The sequence below is a fragment of the Zonotrichia albicollis genome, chromosome 10 (genome assembly GCF_047830755.1).
Source record: "Zonotrichia albicollis isolate bZonAlb1 chromosome 10, bZonAlb1.hap1, whole genome shotgun sequence".
Classification (NCBI taxonomy): Eukaryota; Metazoa; Chordata; class Aves; order Passeriformes; family Passerellidae; genus Zonotrichia; species Zonotrichia albicollis.
The window spans coordinates 26,375,976-26,396,340 of NC_133828.1; the positions used below are offsets into that span (position 1 = coordinate 26,375,976).

General features: G+C 37.2%; 1 long non-coding RNA gene across 2 annotated transcripts in view; it reads right to left on the reverse strand.

Annotated features, from left to right (window-relative positions):
• Nucleotides 1-19,027, reverse strand: part of LOC113458871 (uncharacterized) — a 33,371-nt gene extending 14,344 nt beyond the window's left edge. For both annotated transcript variants that reach the window (XR_003379537.2, XR_003379538.2), the window contains exon 1: nt 18,786-19,027. This is a non-coding gene — a long non-coding RNA (uncharacterized LOC113458871). The remainder of the gene's footprint in view (nt 1-18,785) is intronic.
• Nucleotides 19,028-20,365: the final 1,338 nt, after the last annotated feature.

Below are 20,365 nucleotides of genomic sequence, written 5' to 3' on the forward strand. Positions count from 1 at the left end.
ATCTCAGTCCACTGGCCAAATAGAAATGAGTCACTTCATTGTGAGTATCCTGTCTCCCATTGCTTTGTTTAGGTTTGCACCTACTTCTTCCTGAACAAGAAAAAAAAAAAAAAAAGAAGAAAGAGAAAAGAATTAATCACACAAACATGCTGGTACATGTTTGTTTGGTACACATGGTACACAGATGATACAATGAGAAATTAAAACACTGTTCTCACTTTACTGTCTTTTACTACCTGAAGCACTGTGTGCTGGGACTAGTTCTTGGAAGGACTCTTCCCTTGCTCGGAAAGTGGTCAGCCCAAGGAAGGGAGAAGAGGCTTCTAAGCAGCACAGGGCTTCCTAAATTGCACTGAGAGCATTTAAAATGCTAATTTGAACTTTCTGAAGAGTAAATTCACTTTGGGAACACAAAGGAAGTATACTAATTGGCATCAGATAAAAATCTAATAAAAGACAGTATCCATAGAAGGACTCTCTAAGTCTTGTGTCCTTTCCTTATGTATTCAACAATTTAGAATAAGAGAATAATATTATTTGAGTATGTTTCTCTATTGTTTTCCAAAGGAAAATAGGAGCTGCAACAGGACCTTTTCATTTCTTTTGGGCAGGGTGTCAAGATAAAAAGCAAAAGGTAAGATTCCAGGAGCTTAGTGCCAACAACATGCTTTCGTAAGTATTAATCAAAATTATGACAGGTACTCCATAATAAGCACCTTTCCATGCTTATGTTCATTAAACAAATCTATATACCAGACACTGTTGAGAAAGGGCAGTCCTTGATGCACAGTTCTTCATCACTGTAAGTAGTACAATACATTACAGAATTTAGTTGATTTTGTGGTTGAAAATAACCAGAAGAATTATAAAGCACATTAGTTTTTACTTTTTTTGCTGAGATAAACCAAATAATGAAGCAGTTAAAAGGCTGTGATCAGAGCAGAATGACAATCAGTGATTCTTATTACTCAGATGAGTGTTTTGTGTATAACACTTCTAAAATCTAAGCTGAAGCTTTTAGTGAATGCTGTTCCTGCTCTGAAGCAGCACTGTTCTCTCCCACACTCTCTCAGGATTGCTTTGCCACCACTGTCTTACAGTGCTCCCCTCCTACAGAGTATCTGGTCAGTGGTAGCAGCAGCTGCAGGAACAGTGCGTTCAGCATGCCAGACTGAAATTCATGTTCCAGGAATGTCTCCTGGGGGGTTGAGCAATTCAGTCAGATTCATAGTTAAAAGCCTTTCACTGTAACACAATTATCCTGCAGTGGAGAAGAGGAATGGTTGGCATTTGTTTGCTACAAATGTGCCTTGCAAAACCCACTATTACGAAATCCTTCCTTGGGTGAAATTTCCACTGACAATGTGATGTACTTCTGCTAGAATGATAGGCTTCTGCGTTGGGAATATAAGGGGGGAAATAGAATGATTAAGAACATTTTATATGGGTTTCAACATCCATTTTTTCAAAAATATTAGGGTTTTTTCTGTCTGAAAAGTAGCAACTACAGCTGTCCAGCAGGACCCAAACAGTTCCAGAAAGTTGTGGTTTAGGGGCTGTTTAGAAAAGCATTTATTTTTTTTTTTCATATTCTGACCGGTTTTCATAAAAAACACAGAAAGTCATTGCAAAGAATATGTCATCTGCCTTAGGTAGGTGGGGAGGTCTTACTGGTGAAGTTACAGATTTAACTGGTCTCTAGTCATACAATTTTCAATTTCTATCACATATTCTGCGCTTCTGGCTTAGACTGAGTCATGGCCTGAAACAAGAGAGGAAACCACCACTGTCTGGCCAAACTGTCGCATCTTTCAGTAGGATACTGTGTACTGCTCTGCCTTGTGATCCCCACCACTGAGTCCTAGTCTTCCAGCCACTGGGGAATAAAAGCAAGGGTATCCAAACTTGGCCCTCCTTAGACCACCTTTCTGCCTCCTGGTAAGTGAAATCTTGCACTTAGCACGTGGGGCGGAGAATTGAAGCCCACATATGCTTGTGGGAATTGTGTGATACAGGGTATGAAGAAAAGAGTGAGAGAGAACTGGGAGCTTTACAGATAACTTGTGATGGAGTCAAAGATGATGACCGTGTCTAAAGCTTAAGAGAGGGCTTAGGGAGGAGGTAGAAGGAAAGGGAAGGGGAAGGGGTGAGCTGTGATACAAGTGAAAAACTGGAGGGAAGAAACTGTGAGAGGTAACACAGAGAATAGGAGAAAGCTGTCTGGAGATTGGCTCTCAAGAGGCTCAAAGTACAGAAGGCAGTTTTATATCTCAGGAAACCAAAACTAAAATTTTACCACTTTGTGCCTGTATTCTTCAGCCAGCTGTATGACAATGAAATAATTAGGCTTATTCACAGGTTACCTGGATGATTCTGCCAGATTAGACAGAAAGAGAGAGCTTGATGGGTCAAATCTGCACAAACACTTTTGGGTTTGCAGGGTTTCAATGCTAGTTCTTGGCCGGATAGGAACTCCCTCATCATGTAATTTGAGCAGTGTGAAATACAGAGCTCATTAATTCAGTCAAAGCATTATATACTTCATATTGCCTGAAGAAGCAATCTCATGGCAGCATAATTTCCCTGCTTTCCTTACTTAACCATTTTTGGAGTCCAGAACCAATGTGCTTTGAAAAGTACACCCTGTAAGAATTATACAGACAAGGTGGTCAGTGCACAAAAAAGAGGCATAGACTTTCCAGACAAATCCATAACCTGGGAACAGAACAAAAAAATCCTGATATGATAGCAAGGTTGCTGGTCTGGACAGATGGAGAAGATAGAACATTAAAAATAGAAGGAAAAGATACTAAATTTTTATAGTAGATAGTAAATTTTTAATATAGTCCAGGTAATAGTCACAGACACCATGCTCTTTTCTTCCAAGCTGATACAGGAGAGTATTTGCATGGTTTAAGTTTAGTTAGGTTATTAAAACAAATGCCTTCAATTCACAATGTAAACACCTCTACTCACTCCAAAGGTCCATGTGAGACTGCAATGATTTGAAGTGCACTGGCCAGAGGTGATTTCAGGAAATACCTATCTACCTTTATATAAGGGAGAAACAAGAGAAACACAAGAAGTAGGGGAAAAAAGGAAAAACATGAAATATAGCCTGAGACAGCTCTAGTAAAATGTTTGTTAGAAAAACTTCCATACATTTTGTGCTCAAACCTGGTGATGGTACAGGCAAAAGAATTTGTTTGTTGTTGTTTAGATCCTCCTAGATGCACATAATGAAACATTCAAACATTCTTCAATACAGCTCTGTACAGAGATCCTCTGCTCTTATCGTGAGCTTCTTTTCCAACAGAAACTGTTTGCAGGATCTCAAACTCAGGGCAGCCACTTAGGCCAAGAAGCAATAACAATAATGAATAGTTTTTTTATCCTTCAAAATGAGTCATGGTGTTCAAAAGGTAAGAGGGATTTACTCATAATGGACAGGCAGTGATGATTCAGCAATTATATTTTCAACGGACTGTCAAACAAACTTCAATGAACTATAAGAATGAATCTGTACTGATCTCATGGAAATATACAAAAGGAGTTGTTTTTACATTATTAGAAGCAAACACATTACTCCAACCCAAAAGTATAAAAGAGACTGATGGGCAGCCAAGTCTCTCAGCAGACAAGCCAAACACATTTCTAAGCCCTCTTGAAGCTGTCTTTGCATTCCTTCCACAAAGAACATTTTTTAAAGCAGTTATCCAGATTTCTTTTAAGTAATACACTGCCATCATATAGATCCAGATCACTACTACTAAATGCCAAAACAACAGATACTCCATTCTGTGCTTCCAGAAATACTTGAAAATGCATCAAATGTTAAAAATGTTTGACATTGCAAAGTACCAGATGATTAGTTCATCTCAAGTGAGTTTTCATCAATCAGAAGGTTTGCATATAAAGATTATGGGGAAAATGTTTAAGACATGATATCTGCCTTTGCAGCACCTAGTAAAGGCTAGTCTTTAGAGAGAGAAGGGGAGAGAGTTTTGTAACACCTATAGATATAATATAGGTAAATCCCTGCTGTGACAATCTTCACCTTCTTCTGGAGTCCAGTTGATTTCAAAAGATAGATACTAAAGATACATAGATACTAAAGTCTATGTATGTAGGCTGGAAATTTAGAATTCCCTGTGTGGATACAGAGAACTTTTTTCATCTACTTGAGGAAGAGCTGTGTAAGACTCAACTGCCTGTGATGCAATTCTCTTTGAGACTGAACCAACTTTTGAGCCATCTCTAGCACATTTTAGTCAGATGAAATAATACATTTATATGTATTGACAACCTTACAAAATGTCACAGTTTAGTTTTGTATAACCATGAATTTATAATTTGAAATTCAGTAACAATTTAATATTTTTTAGGCTAAGAAATACTTTTCCTTCTGAAATACAGGTGAAGGAAACTTTTAAGGGGCACAGGATATAAAAATGTTCTAAGAAACATGGATGGAACTACATCCAAATGACAGTCAAGAATTTCTTAGATCCAGCCAACTATGGGGGTTAGATTTCAAAGAAATTAAAATTCAGATTTATTTCTGACTGAACAAAATATGTAGTGTTGACTTCCTGCTTAAAATAAAAGGCACTGAGCAGTCTCCACCAAAACAAATGGAAAATGGAGCCCAGGCACGGCAGCATAAGATAGATCAACTAAGCCCCAGAACTTTACTCTGCTTTTCTTATCCCATAGTATGTGTTTGTGTGTGCAGAAGCCTATATGAAAGCATGAAAATATATGTCTGCACATGGTTATTCTTTACAATAATTTAACTATAATACACTTTGTTCTACACTTTAGCATTCTGGCTCTGTCTGCCAGATCAGAATATTCTGTGTGATTGCATTGCTTAGAAAATGACCAAAAAAAAAGCAGCTGGAATCTCTGGCAAGTCATGTAGTGTTGCTCACAATAAGCATGTAGAAGGTTAAAATTAGAGTCAGAATTTAGTTTTGACATATTTCAAAAATAACTGACATTTGTCCTGGGAATGTACAACATCTAGCATGCATTAGAAAGATCTTTCTACATCTGAGCACATTGTAGCAAAACAAAAAAGGAAAGCTTCCAACAAGCCAAAAAAGCAAACCAGCAACATGATCTTGAAATGCATAAATAGGATAATAACATGCAGAGCACAAGAAATAATCCCTCTGCTCTGCTATGTATTGCTTAGGCCACAGCTAAAGCACCATGTCCAATTTTGGGTATTTCAGAATGGTTTCTGTGTGAGTGGACTAGAGGCAACATGGTAACAGTCTTAAAGGATATAAAAGGACACTGTAAAGGAATAATATAAGTGTATTTCCTGTCTCTATTTTGCACAGGGCAAGAAGTAATAAACTGGAAAAAAAATAAAATTAGATACTACTCTCAACACAAACTATCCCAATTTCCCCATTAAAACTAGGAACTCACAATAAGAATCAACACACCAGTAAATAAAAACAGTACTACTGCCTTCCAGTTATATTCATATCTGGTTTGGTATGCATAGATGATGTTGCACATTGAGCTCAATAGTCAGCCATGAGAATAGGATTTCTGTCCCTCCAGAATTCTTGGGATCTAAAACTGCAAGCTGAGCTTACAGAATCACATTTAATTTTGCCCAGCAATTAGAATGGCAAAGAATACTGCACAAGCATCATAGCTAAAAAAAAAAAAAGTGCAAAAAAGTGCCATTATATGATTATATGTATGTCGTGTAATACCATCCAGAGTAGGCTTCATACTGGAAGAGCAATAAATCCACAGTGTTAATCCAGGCTTTGCAATTACTCTGTGTGGACTAGAATAACTTAACTTCTTGAATAAGCATTAAGAATAGGAAGAATAGTAACAGGTCATATTGATTTTTTTTCTGGGTTTTTGGTTTTTTTTGATCTCTTGCCCTTGCTTAACATTATACAAAGTTTGCACAAATTTTCCATAAAAATAAGACACTGGTTTATTTATTGTGTGCAAGCAAGTAGCCATAAATGGATCTATTACAACTATCTGAGTGTCATAAAACAGTGTTACATTCAGCTAAAAGTGAAAATCCAATTGAGTTGCAAATCATATCATTATAGTGATTAAATCCATGGCTTACCTAAGCCTATATTTAAAATTAAATCTTTCTGAATTTATGTAAAAGACTTTGAGCAGACTATTTAACAAGAGCAAGCAAAAGCTTAGCACAAAAAAAAAATGCTGCTACAGCAGCCTGTCACCCTTCAGCCAGCAGCTTAATCTTTCACTAAATTCTCTAATGCTTTTTCCTTCATTCTAGAAATAGAGCTGTAGCAGCATATTTCACAGCAACACTGCATCTGTACTTTAAAGCATGAGTTCATACTCAATTTTTCAGAAGCTGAGCCAAATTTAACCTTATTTCCATATTTGTATACCTACCACTGTAACTGAGATAAAGAAAATGAAACTATTTACTATCAGAAAAGTCTTGCTGTTTTTCTCAACCACAAAAAGCAGTGAGGTATTATGCATGAACGTCCCAGTTCAACTCCCTGTGGTGTTTAGTCTAATTGACCTCTCCCCACTCCCATGGCAGCCACATGGACTGAACAGTCCCTCCAGAGCAGGACATGTTCCTTGGGAGTTGCGAGGAGGGCATGCAATGTGCCACTGCTTCATGGAGCCAGCTCCAGTCTGGGTAGGAACCACTTTCATCTGCAGTCTGACATGGCTCATATGTGATGAAGAGAAATGCACTGATTGTGAATTTCCTTCTAAGTTATTGAATACTAAGCAATAAGCAAAAAGAAATTTACCATAAGGAATAATCAGTGTCAATAGTCTCTAAAAATAGTGTATAAGAATTAGCCTAGTTCTTCTGGAACAGAAACATTATATTTTTCATTCTTAGTCAAATGATTGCTTTGTCCAACTCATCATTCAGCTGCTGACAGCAGCAAATACTAAGTATTTCAGGAAAAAATATGCAAGAAAGCCCTATTGACAACTATAATAAAGTACGTGATTCTAGATATTTTTCCCTTTCTGTTCCAGTCAGTTAATATTTACAATGACATTTATTTTTATCTTGTCCAAAATATTTGTGGCTCTTCTCAATATCCTCTGCTTTGTCCTGATAATCTATTGGGTTTGCAGTTGTCTTGTACAAGTGAATAATTCAATATATTTATGTGTTGCATCTAAAATATAATTCACTGGCTTCAAAATTAGGTTCTAAATCTGTGGTGCTTCTCTTTCATCTCTGCTCTAAACTTGAATTGGAAGAAGTAGTAATTAAAAGTAGCAAATCATCTTATTTTTTATACCTCTACAATACCTGTTGGCTGATCTTTATAAAGCTACAGTCACAGATTTTCAGCTCCTCTTATTTGGAAATCTAAACATTTTGCTTTGCATTTGATCTTTTTTGTTATTTTATCCAGCTTTTTGAAAATACTTTTTAAATTTTCGTGTACTATTTCAGAGGGAAGTAAAATTTGAGGTCTTTGCACATACATAAGCAACTTATTGGAACAGATTTGCTGAGCAAGCCAGTCAGCTGCACAGCATCCAAGCAGTGCTTGGGGTATGTTCACCATCCAGTGAAAATGTCCCATCACAGGAGCCCTTTTATCTCTTAGTCCAGAGTCTGATTTATGTCAGAAAGTCTGCACATTGGGAGATGAGGTTTTCCTGGTAAGTACCTGGATGTGCATGACACTATTGCATGATGAGTAAATACTGACATATTGTATGATGATACAATTATATGACTACTAAAGTAGTTTTGTAGAGGATCATATCCTATTGTAGCTCCACAGTTGCGAGCAGGGAGATTCCAGTGTTGCAGAGTACATGGCTGGGCTAAATGTTTTGTAGTGGGTGTGATGTGCATGTTCTCAGAAGCACAGACATTTCTCTGAGCAAAAAGAATGTGCCCATACAGTTTCTTTTCAGGCAGCTTACCTTCTAATATCCTATCTACCCATAACCAGTCTTGTTTAGACTTGTACAAAGTGTGTGTGGATTTTCCTATTGTGTCATCAGCACTTACTATAAGGAGCAGAAGGCAGATGGATTTGAGGTTGGCTGCATGCTACAGAAACCAATATGCCTTAACCATGTTGTCCCAATGGGCTCCCTAGACCTCAACAGCTCTTACTGAAGTTCATTTGAACTGACAGAGCTCATGCTTTTAAATAGGCTTTAATAGAATAACGTATCTCTTTGTATTGCACGTTGAGATAGTACAGGCCCAGTTTGCCAGACCAACTGACTAAAGGAAGGCTGGTTTTGTACACCTTATGGTATATCAATAATCCAGTGGTTGCAACACTTCTTGCTCAACTCAGGTTCCAAATTAATTTTTTTGCAGAGTAATTCATGCCACCTGGCCTAGAAAAGATGTAATAAATATAGTAAGGCTGAGATATGCTGCATATACTTAAACCCTTGGGAAAGATAGCACACCATTTGGAGAGATTATGCAAATTGTCTTTATGCCTTTCTCCTACCAAATGAAATACTGATATTGATACATTTTTGGCATGAGCTGCAGCCAATGTCATAGGACACATGTAAGGACAACAGGGATTCTGTGCTGAGCATTTAAAAGATTTTGCTTTACCTTCCAGACAACTCTTCAGCAACACACCTGATTCTCAATGAGAGGCTAATAATCTGGAATTTATTAAAAAATCCCCATTTAAATGTATATATTTATTTGGAAATTACATTAAAATTATAATATCAGTTTAAGAATATGGTCTCAAGAGTTTTCACAGTCACCTGAAAAGCCTCATACTGGGCAATAGCTTCCACTAAAAATGGAATCCCTTCAATACAGTAATATAGTTACAATGCATAAGAAAGAATGATAGAGTGGGAACTTGCAGCCAAGGGGAAAATTGTTATACATCTTGTAGGCAGTTCAAAGGAACCACATCAGGACTTGTTACACTGTTGTGAGCATATATGCTTCTTGTGTAGAAGATACATCTTAATTCTTAACTACCATTAGTTATAAAACTGTTTCTACATTTCTAGGAAGTCAATACTGCTAAAAGAGACTGTCTCGCAAATGAGACAGAAAGTATCTCTAGTTACATATTCTGTGTTTAAATATTTTTTTAAAATCAACACTTCCCTAAAAATTCAGTGCTTGGTATATTTCCAGGAAAATTTATCTACCAATTTAAAAAATTAAATTTCTTAGAAGAAAATGCTATTTTAACTACAAACGGAGCTCATATCTAAAACAAATTTTAAACAGTGAAAATCACCTGAACAGTTTACAGAGCTGGCAAAAACATCTGCTTTATAATTAATAAATTCTTTTTGATAAATATTTTTCATCCTGAAAACATGTTCTCAAGTCCATGCTACAAAGGGCAGATTATAGTAACCATTCTGGGTTAGAACTAAAAAATGAAACTACAACTGTTTTAATTGTCAATTTTTTATCTAGTTTAATTCACCTCTAGCCAATGAATTTAAATAACAACAACCAGCTCAAATAATTTTCGGATGAAAAGCTAAAATCAGAATTACTGTTAGTGATGACATAAGATTTCCATTTGGAAATAAAATAATTCTTATATACATGTGTTAATCACTTGGTATTGTTTTATTTAATAAGCATGCAATTCATGTCAGTTTTAGGGCTATAATTCCCTGGAATGGTAATGCTATTGCTGAAATACACACATACACACTCTTAGGTTGTTTGATCTGGGTATATGCCTGTAAATGGTGAAATGTAAATTCTGTATGACCACTGATTTAGTTTATATGCAAAACAAGACCATGGTTCACAGAATCACAGAATCCTTGAGATTGGAATGGCCTCTGGAGATCATCTAGTCCTTCTCAAAGCACATTCTAGATGGCTCATATCAACATACCTCTAACCAATTCACTGTTCTACAAATTCTTACTTTTTTCACCTGTTACAACAAAGGCCTTAAATCACTTTTTCAAGCTCTCTCTCTATATTGAAGACAAGTGCCTTGTATATCTTTCACAAAGCAGGCACTCAGTTTCATTGGATCACATCATCTATTGAACAAACTAATAATATTCATTATTTTGAGCTGCTCATAACAAGAGATCCAGCCAGAGTCAATTTTGCTATAACATTATTTGAATCCTTCAGTCTACACAATTCATAATTTCTTATTTATACTTTGATTTTGCTATGCAATCTTTTTATAAAAGTCACATCCTTTCAAAACCAAGATCTATTAACAGCATAGTGCACTGAAGATACACAGGCCAAACAGCAACACCACTGGACAGATACTCTAAGTTATGCAACAGTAAATGTCCTGCACAGGGGATTGTAATATTCTTTATAATACTATAACAGGCAAATGCTAGTCAACAAACAAGTTTCAGTTTTCCAGCATCAGATAATAAATAATGTTTCCTGTTTCTTGGTTGTTATTCTTGAGGTTCCTTCCTCAGAACTCAACACAGTGATGATGGGATACTTCCTCTGCAGCAGAATGGCAGAAGGGAACATAGTTTTCATATGTTGTACCATACATATTGAATTTTTTCCAATGACACGGCAATCACCTTTCATTGTAGTGGAATTCCTTAACTGGGCAAGATTAAAAGTGAACTGTCTGTATAACAAAGAATACTGAAGCAGAAAGAGTGGGAGGAACAGCAAAAAAATAGGGAGCATAGAGGAGGAGCAGAAAAATATCAAAATGGGTTGTGGAGCACATTGTAGAAGAGGGTGAGAGCTCATCAAATAGCCCTCTACAAATCTACTATATTAACCAATTTCTAGGACAGAGGGTTAAGTGGTATTTCTAGTTCTATTTTGTTACTCAAAGAAGCTTCCTATATCATTAGCCTCTTTTAACTATAGTAAAAACATCATAGCAAGGGTTTGTTGTGTTTGTTTTTGGAGGAAAAAAAAATGATTGTGAGACATCAATATACATGACTATTTCTTAAGCCATGCAAACAGCAATATTTCTCTAAATATATGAAAAACTTTAATGGAAGCATCTAAACCAGTAGACTTTGTATCTACCTTCTTTGGAGAGAAGGATGAACTGGCTTGGCTTTGCTATTCTGTTAGGCATATTTAAAAGGAAGTCAAGAAAGGAAAGTGTCCGAATAGACGTCATGAAAACTAAGGAGATAAGAAAAGTTGAAGTTCTGAAAAGAACCCTTTCACCGAGCCTGCTAATAAAGACGGTCCATCTCTTCATTACCATGCTACTCATCCACCTCTGTTACTCTGCACAAAAGGGAAAAAAGCAGTCTTTATAGTTGTACATGATTATATTTTTCTTTTGTATTGAGTTCAAAGTCTTTTCTAAAAAAGCAAGAGTAGATTGCTCACAATGTAATGGGCCATTCCCAGGAAACGAAAAAATGGCCTTAACGTTTTATATTAATACAATAGGTTATGTATAAAACAGATTTTAAAAAGTTAATGCATATTAGCTTAGAACAGCCATATTTTAACACTGTGCGACTGAAAGTTCCAGTAGAGCAGATGAATGAAACTACAGAAGAAAAAAACCCGCTATGACAAAGAGATAAAGGTTTAACTAAAAGGACTCAAATCTATATTTCAGGTGCCTCTTTACCTTCCATCAGGAAAAGAGTTATTAGGAGTAATGAAATCAGAGATAGAAAATACAAAAAGTTTTTAGATCCTTCTGTGCAAGGCGGCGACACCGGCCTTTACTTCTTCACTTTATAATGATTCCTTTGAGTTGTGGTTCTGAAAAAGCTATGAAACATCTTCCTGTTATTTCTTTTTTATCTTTCCAAACACTGGCCAGGAATAACCCCATCCTATTCTTTTCTTGGAAATTTGAAACACATATTGACTGTAATGACTATAAATTATCTGGTTAATGTGTTGGATTTATAAAAGTGTTAGAGCTCCTCTACGCTGCTATGAGGTGTCTTTGAGAAGGTGCAAGGCAAAAGAAGAATCTAACTTTTTCCATGCCTGCTTCTACTTTAGGCCCCTGCAAATACTAACTTTAGAAATTTTTTTAAGCTAACTGGATTTTAGGACAGTCTCACCACATCACTCCCCACCTGATTAACTGTTGGCTCTCCCTTCACCACAAGTAGCAGTAGACTGCTAGCCAACATCACCTCTACCAAATACCTCCCCCATGGTCACCGTCCTGATGGTGAGTTTCTGGGTGATAATCTAACCACAGTTTCTAAGATTCAGATACTAGGACTTCTACAGACCTCGGCTACAATGTGGACATGCAAAAGAAGCAACTGTTTCACAGCGTTGGTCACTCTTACTGTACTGCACTAACCACTCTAAAGCTGACACAAGCACTGAACCAGTAGTTTCCACCTCATCATTGCACACTGCAAAACACAGGAAGCCAAGTAATAAACCTTGCAGTATCTGCATCTTCAGCCCTGATCTGCATACCTAGGACTGTAATTGAATGGCTTATGTGCTGCATGACAGAAATAAACAGGTACTACAGAGTTATGTATCCTTTCCATCAGCCTTTTTATTCTCCTAAACAATTGGAACAAGATCAAGGTTTTGGGATGAAATGTCTTAAGAAACACTATGACCACCTCTTCTTACCTCAAAATTTTCTTCAGATCATTTGGATCTGTGCAGAGCCATGACTACCAGAACATAAAAAGAAGCATTTCAGTGTCCAGAGAGAAGTTTCTGGTGGAAGATTACAGGCTCTGGGTTTTCTTATCACAAAGTAGCCATCATATTAGAAAAATTTTAAAAGACTTTTTTGGTCAGCTCAACATCTACTACATAAAGGAAAATTTCAAAATTTAAACAAGTGTGCTCTTCCAACAGTTCCTCCCATCCAACTTAAAATGCAAGTCAAAAAGTATAAATAATTTTTAAAAATGCTGCCAGTAGTCTGTTTCCAAGGATTGGCTGGCCTTATCTCTTATGATGACCATTTCTTTGCTGATGGCACTCAAATTATTTAGATATATAGTACTTTTTAGGTTTTCTGACACACTTTGCATTTGACTAGTTATTCCTGATAGAAAAGTGATGTGTAAACAAAACTGTGAGCCAAGTTAAGAAGCAAGTATGCCTACGCTAATGATGACCTCAAGTAAAGGGTATTAAAAAAACACAGACTTAAGTACAAATGTATCTAGTATAGATCTAAAAAACTTAAGAGTAAAAGACTTTAAGAGTTTCTGCTCAATATCAGCAATTCGAGGAGAAACAGTATTTGACCTTCTTCATCTCTATAACAGTAGTTTCATTTATGCTATGGTTTTTTCTTGTGGTACCAGTTAGAATTGAGACTACTTTAGATCTACACTATCTGGCTCTGTATGCACACCATGGAAAGCCAACAACAATCTCGTGCAGTAAAAAGTTTAAAAATCAATAGTACTGGAAAATTGAATTTGGGTTCTTCTCAGACACGTATTATCAAATTGGAAACATAGTACCAAAGTGAGAATGGCAGGAGACCTGAACTCTCCCCTACTTTTCTGAGTGGTTTCATTAATCCAATTTTTCTTTGCGCAAATGCACGTGGAGAGAATCTTTTTATTCCTATGAATGAAAGCATTTGTATGCAAATAGAACATTCAAATGCAAATGAATGTATTTGCACAAGAAGCACTTGCCCACCTGCCACACGGCCTTGGCTTTTCGACTTTCAGGGCCGGGGTGCTCAGAAGCAGAGAGTGAATAGGAGAATAAAAATGCCAGCAATATTTCAAAAGGTGAATGGTCAGTCACTGTGAGCAGCAAGTGGGAAGGATAACTCAATGGTGAAAAAAATTAAGAAAAATGGAAGTGTGCAAAGAAGATTAAAACAACTGTTAACATAAGGCACATACACAGACCGCCACTATCCAGACCTGAAGAAGTGGCAAACTAGAAGCAAGGAAAGAGGAAGTACTATAAGTGAAATCAAGGCTTTTGACAAATTCCTTTGTTTGCCTTTTTATTTAGAAGCTATATATATTACATGCAGGGATATAATCTTCTCTGAAATAATGGAATCTTGCAACACTGAGACCCTGTTGATGAAACCTGGAGAGATTCTTAAAATACCAGAAAACAAGTTTTTTGCATTCACGTATTTCCATTATTTTTCCTTATACAAATTATTAGCTCTTAAAAAATAAAAATCTTGTTGTTTTCTAGAATTCCCTGTGCTCTCAGGATCACTGCTACGCTGACTGCATAGGGCATGAATCTGTTTCACCAGGCCAGTTTGGACTTCTAATAACAAAAGTTTGAAAGTCAGTATTGGAAAGATCTGAGAGTAGTGCAGCATGCAGTTGAGGATCTGCATCCTTTAACTCTTTATTACTAGAAGCAGCAAGACTATTCAGATAATTTCTCAACTGTTTCTCATTACATCTTGTATGAGCCAAGGAATTGCAGCATATATCCCAAAAATCTATCCCAAAGACAAAACAACACCAAAACCCCATTGCCCTGTCGTGGCTCTTCAGGAGCTGGTTGTTGACATACACATGCAGCAGGTGGACTTTCAGTGAAGCATATAAATCCTGTACAGCAGACTAAGGGAATAGCTTTTGGGGGGGCAGAGCAGCCTGCCAAACTATGCCTGCTAGGTGATTGAAGCATTGAATATCACAGGAGCCCTCGTAGACCTAGCTGAAGATTTGGGGGCCATACAGCCCCCAGAGATTTTTTTCCTTTTTAATTTAAAATGTGTGATTACCCCTTACTTTCTGCCACCTGTTCTGTTTATAAACTTCTGCAGGGCCCCTCTCTCTGCTCTAATTTCCAACAAGCTGTCATGTTGCCCTAACCCATGGGGCCACCTCCTCCCTGAGGCATTGAGATGACTCATGTGCATTCATGTATGCAGAGTGGCAGCTGGCCCTAAGGCCAATCAGGAGTGTGACCCATCTATCAGTTATTTGATTTTCTTGAAATTCTGAACCCTGCTAAAATAGACAACTCATGCAGAGCTTCTCTGCTTAGTAGTATTTCTGTCATTTCCTTGATTTTTACAATGGTTTCTGGAAAGCTACCATTCACAAAAAAATGTATGGAAAAACTTGGAAGTCCATTAAAATTTTCATCATTTCAGACTCAAGACACCCTTACTTCTAGGAACCCCATGTACAAATTCAGGGAGTTCCCTCAGGAAAAAAAAATCATTTTATTCTCTCTGAAATCACAGTCAGCTAGCAACTACAGAGTAGCCATTCTTACCCATACACTGCTCCTCGTCTTTCTTCACTTTCCATCAGTTTTCCAGTCAACAATGCCTGTCTGATGAGTACCACTTAATTTTGTGTTACCAAACCCTCACAAATATAATTTCAAGTAGTACAAAGCATGGTCTCAGTAAAGGTTGTTTCAGGGTGTTTTTGCAATTCAGGAAGGAGACTCAGGTGATGAAAGCAGCCCAATTACATTGCATGAACTCATTTCTCACTGAAAATGTCAGTTTGAAGATTTTCTTTGTGACTGGAACAAATACAAGCTTTTAGGGCTTTCTGAGAACCCAGACACCACAATATGATCAACAGGGATAAACCACATGTGATACATTTCTCTCCTCCACTTCTAGCTCTGAATGGGAAATGAAGGAAAGAACCTTGGCAGATTTACTGGGTGTCTTAGGACTTCTCTTTCACTGAAATGATCAGTGCAGGATTTCACTCACTGCCTCTAGAAGTATGTTCACACAGGCTTTCCACCTTCACACACATTGTGAACTTGAACAGCGCCTTGATTAAACATTTGATTTCTTTCTTCCTTTCCCCAAGCTGATTTAGATCTTCGTGCCTACACAAAGTGCAGTGTTAATGTATGTAATGCAGCCAGTATAAACCCACAAGAATCTACCATGTCAGCTTTTGTGAAAATCTAGTTTTAAACATCTTATAACCTTAAGTCTTAAAATGTCAGCATCTGTTAGAAGCATTGCCTGTTCACTGGCCTACTGCCTTCTGCTCTATGTCCTGTTTTTGTGCCCAGTGCTTATGCTGGCATGATCTGAACAGCTCCTGCTCAAATCCCAACTACAACATTTTATTAAACCATGCAGTTATCACCATTATCCCATATTAGGGCCTGAGGAACCTAGCTCTGATAGTAGGGTGTATTTTCAGTTCAAAGCCTGTAGCCAGAAGATTACTAAATCCCCCAGCTGTGAGAAAATTTTCCCATTCCAGAGTCAAATCAGTGAGAAAACACACAGGTCCCTCAGCCTCCTCTTTAGGATGCAGTCGAGTAACCTATTCCACATTTTCAGACTGGTAAAATTAATTTCCCTCAAACCTTTAAACCTACCACTTTGAGGTTTTGCATATTCTTCAGATACTGGGTTGGGCATTTTACACTCTCTAGGCACTCTCTAAGCACTACAGGAAAGAAAAAACCTTTTCACCCCATTTCAGAGTTTCCAAATTTCTTATGCCTACTTCTCCATTCACCTAGTAATGCTTTGCCTTTGTGTAAGGGCATTACACAGCACTTCTCACCAGAATTTATGACCCTCAATGAATAATTGAATTCATATACAACTTAGACACTCAAGACAGTTAAAAGAGTAGTCCCAAAGGCAAACAGTGATGTGCTTGCACCAAAACAGCACAAGTACTGCAATAGCATAATAGTAATAAACAAAGTTGCCATTCCACCCAACAAAAAAAAAAATTGCACGTATCAACAGCCTTGCACAAAATGGGAACTAAACCCATGAGTGCATTTCCAAAAATACATGCTTGGAGAGATGCCATAAACAGCAGCATCACAACAGGAAACTAGATACACTTCCAGAGGTCCAGTATCTCTTATCACACATACCACTGTGACAACTACTCAGTTAAGGGCTTGGAGAAAATGTCATTTCTCTTTGCAGGGGAATAAAGCCTGTATATATAGCACATACAAAGTAAATTCTAATTCTAAGACTGTTGAGAACAGAAGGTAATAAAGCAATACCTATCTTCTTTCCAATTCCATAACTACTTAATATTAATGAGCCAAGAAAATTCTTGCCATCCATTTTCAAATGTTCATTCATGTTCTGCACTTTGTACCAGATCCTTCAGCTACTTGCAGATTCAAACACTGCAAGGGAGATAGGGTTACTTGTGTCTAAAAGCAAAGAAATAATATAGTGCTTTAATCACAGACCATCCCTAATTGGAAGCCGTAAATTAATGATCTATACCTATATCACAGCCTTTCTTGAGAAATGTTATGGGTTTTTGCCAAATTATAATTTCAGAATTTCAGTTCTGTGTAGACTATATGAGTATCTACAGTGTTTTAATAATCTATTTGTATATACTTATTGGTAGTTGGATGGAGCATGTTCTACAGCAATAATAAAAATAAATCAATCTATAGCTCTTAAGTACTTTACCATAGAGTCATAAGTACCATTTCAATCGGACTTATTAATGGGATTTTTAAATTTTAGTGATTTAATGCACTATGGTGATTCTACAGTATATTTAGCTTTCCTATGTGAAGCTCATAAACCAGAGACAAGAATGATAGGTGATAACCTATGCCACCACAGAAAAATGTAAAAGAATATAAATTGGAAATACATGCCTGTCAAATACGTAGATGCCTCTATTGAGTTTGTTTTGTGGCTGTGCTTCTAGAAATATTTGCTACAATTACATAGCTGGGGCAGCTGTATGCATCATCTTTTGCTGGTTTGGGAATTGTGTTCTATTTTGGACAAGCCAGACAGGCCATTTGAATAAGTGACTTTAGTGTCTTTCTTGGTAGACAGCAATAATGGCTAAATGATTAAATCCAGGAGATGGCAAAAATAACAAGTCAGTACTAATTATGAAATTTTTAGAGTATCATAGAATAATGATGGCACACAGCTTTTGCAAGAGGAAATTATCCGGTTTTGCTATTCAATTCAGATGCCAAGCTCCAAATTTGCTTGTTTGATTGGGCTGGCACTCTTTCCTCAGAGACTAGAAAAAAGCTTCCATTAGCTTTCATTGGCCTAAATCAGAAACATCTGTTAAAAGCACAAAACACTCATTGGTTGAGATCAACAGTCAGAAACCTGCACAGGGGCAGAATCTTTCCCCTAAGGTAGGTGACAAGTCAGTCATGTCCCGTCATGACTCTGCATGTCAATATTTCATTGAATTCCTAACTCAGCTCAAGCCTGTGTCTTTCTTTGAGCTCTCTTAATGATATTCTAAAATTACAATTCATCATCCTATACGTTTCTGTCTTCCTTCAAACTGGTGCTTTGTTTTTCACAACAGCATACAAATGCATTAGAAGTTTCAGAAAGCTAAGGGGAAAACCCAAACTCTTTCAGGCATTCAGAATAGCTGAAATACCATGCAAACAAACTTAAATGTTCATTTTTTCCATCTCATGCTCTTCTCTTTTAGATACAGAGATTTGATTTAGAGCATTCTCTGAAATCACTTCTGGCTGCTACAGACTTACCAGGTCCACATTATTGCTGTTTATGAGGAAAAGAACAAGGCCCCCTCTACAGGTTTTAGCTATACCCCACTGCAAATAAGCACAAAATAGAGGATTATTCAGCATGTAGCTGTGAAGTGTCCGTGTTAGGGTATGTTTGTCCGGCTGCGCTAATTGCATCCAAACCCCCATGCCCACGCTGCTACTGGCACTGCTCCATCTTCACATTTACTATAGCTCTGCTTCCTTCCCTCTAATAGCTTCTGGCATGTTCTCCAATCCCCCTATTTCTAATCCTGACACCCCTTTGCCAAACTGTGGAAGCAGCTTGGGGAAAAGGAAAACCAAAACAAAGCAGCCATCATCTTCAGCTGAAACTCACCCGCGTGCGTGGCTGCTTTCCAACATGTCTGCCAATGCCTGGCTGCCACAGGAACTACTGCAGGAGTGGGAAAATTGAGGGGAAGGAGCAAAAATACACAACAGGCACAGAAATTAATGTTACTGGCTTTAAAGGCAACGGCCATCTGTTTTCCTTACTGCCTGGCAGCATCAGGAGCTCCCTGCAGTGAGGATGGAGATTTGGCAGGTTTCCGTAACCCTGTTGAGCTTTTACTGTCCCTACCAGCATCCCCTGCTGCTTCTCTCCACACTCTCAGACCAATTATACTTAGACTTTTTATTGCAGCAGCAGTGCCCACACAACCTTATACTTATGGGCACTTTAATCACCAACACATATCCAAACCAGCAAAGTTCAACTACTGCTTAAGTATGTCATTTCTAAATTTAGAATTAATATGATTTTGCAGCCATGTTGCATCCAAATAATAGAAAACCTGGTTTTAAAATGTAGCTGAGGCAGAGTTCACTCCTAAGAAAAAGAACTTGATTTAGTTTTGTGATAGCATGATCTTACCTATATTACCAAGATGTAAAGAAAAATTGTGTTATATTTTCCTTCTGTGGCTGCCATTTGAGTTTTTATTTGCATAATGCTGCTTTTCCAGGCAGAAGGTTGCCAGGAAAACAGAGCATGAAACCTGTCACAGAAATGCAACAAAGAGAATTTGGAGGCTTTGTTTGCAGTAGATCTAAACTGATTTCAGTGTATTTCATTGCCATAAAAATTAAAATAGACATTTTCTCAGTGTATAAGGTTATTATTAATGTTTATCTTCATTGTGTGTCAACTTTAAGCAAAACCAGCAAGTAGTAGAAAAAATACAGCAGGTAAAAGAATGTAAGAATAGACATTAGTAAGAAACCCAGCTATCCATAACCACAATCTTCCCTTGAAGTAGCAGCTTTTTAGTACAGTTCTTCAGGGCTGTTTTGGTTCTCAGTTATCACAGTTTTAATATAACTTACAATCGCTTCCTCGAGACTTAGTTATCCGGATTTTACAAAGCGTTATCTGCTTTAGGAAAAACCAGAGTGCTGCATAAAGTAATCTGTCATGCAAGAGCAAGAGCAGCTGGTGTAGCTTACATAAAATGGCAAATAGCCCAATGCAATAAAATGTAAGCATGTTCATAGCAAGAGCAACTATTGGTATAGAACAGATGCCAAAATGTATTTCTATTTGGATCACAAAATTATCTGTTTATCTTCTGTCATAATGAAGATAAAACAACAGGATACAACTTCCTTAAATTTGGGGGTGGCAGATTCTCTTCAAAATTTAGAGTTTTTTTAAATTTTATTTCACATATATTTAGGGCTCCCAGTTACATGATCTGAGTTATCACATAGACCTCAGCAAGTCAAAATCCAATTGGTTAGTTTATCTATCACCTCATCCCCTGAATTGTGGTTTTAAGTGAAGGGTTGTTTGGTTTTTTTGGGGTAGGTTTTCTATTCTGTTCTGGGGGTTTTCTTACATAAAAGCAGAACATGGAATCAGTGAAGGTTTTTTTTCTGGTTTTGGTTAGGTTGTTTTGGGTTTTTTTAAAGAAAGGA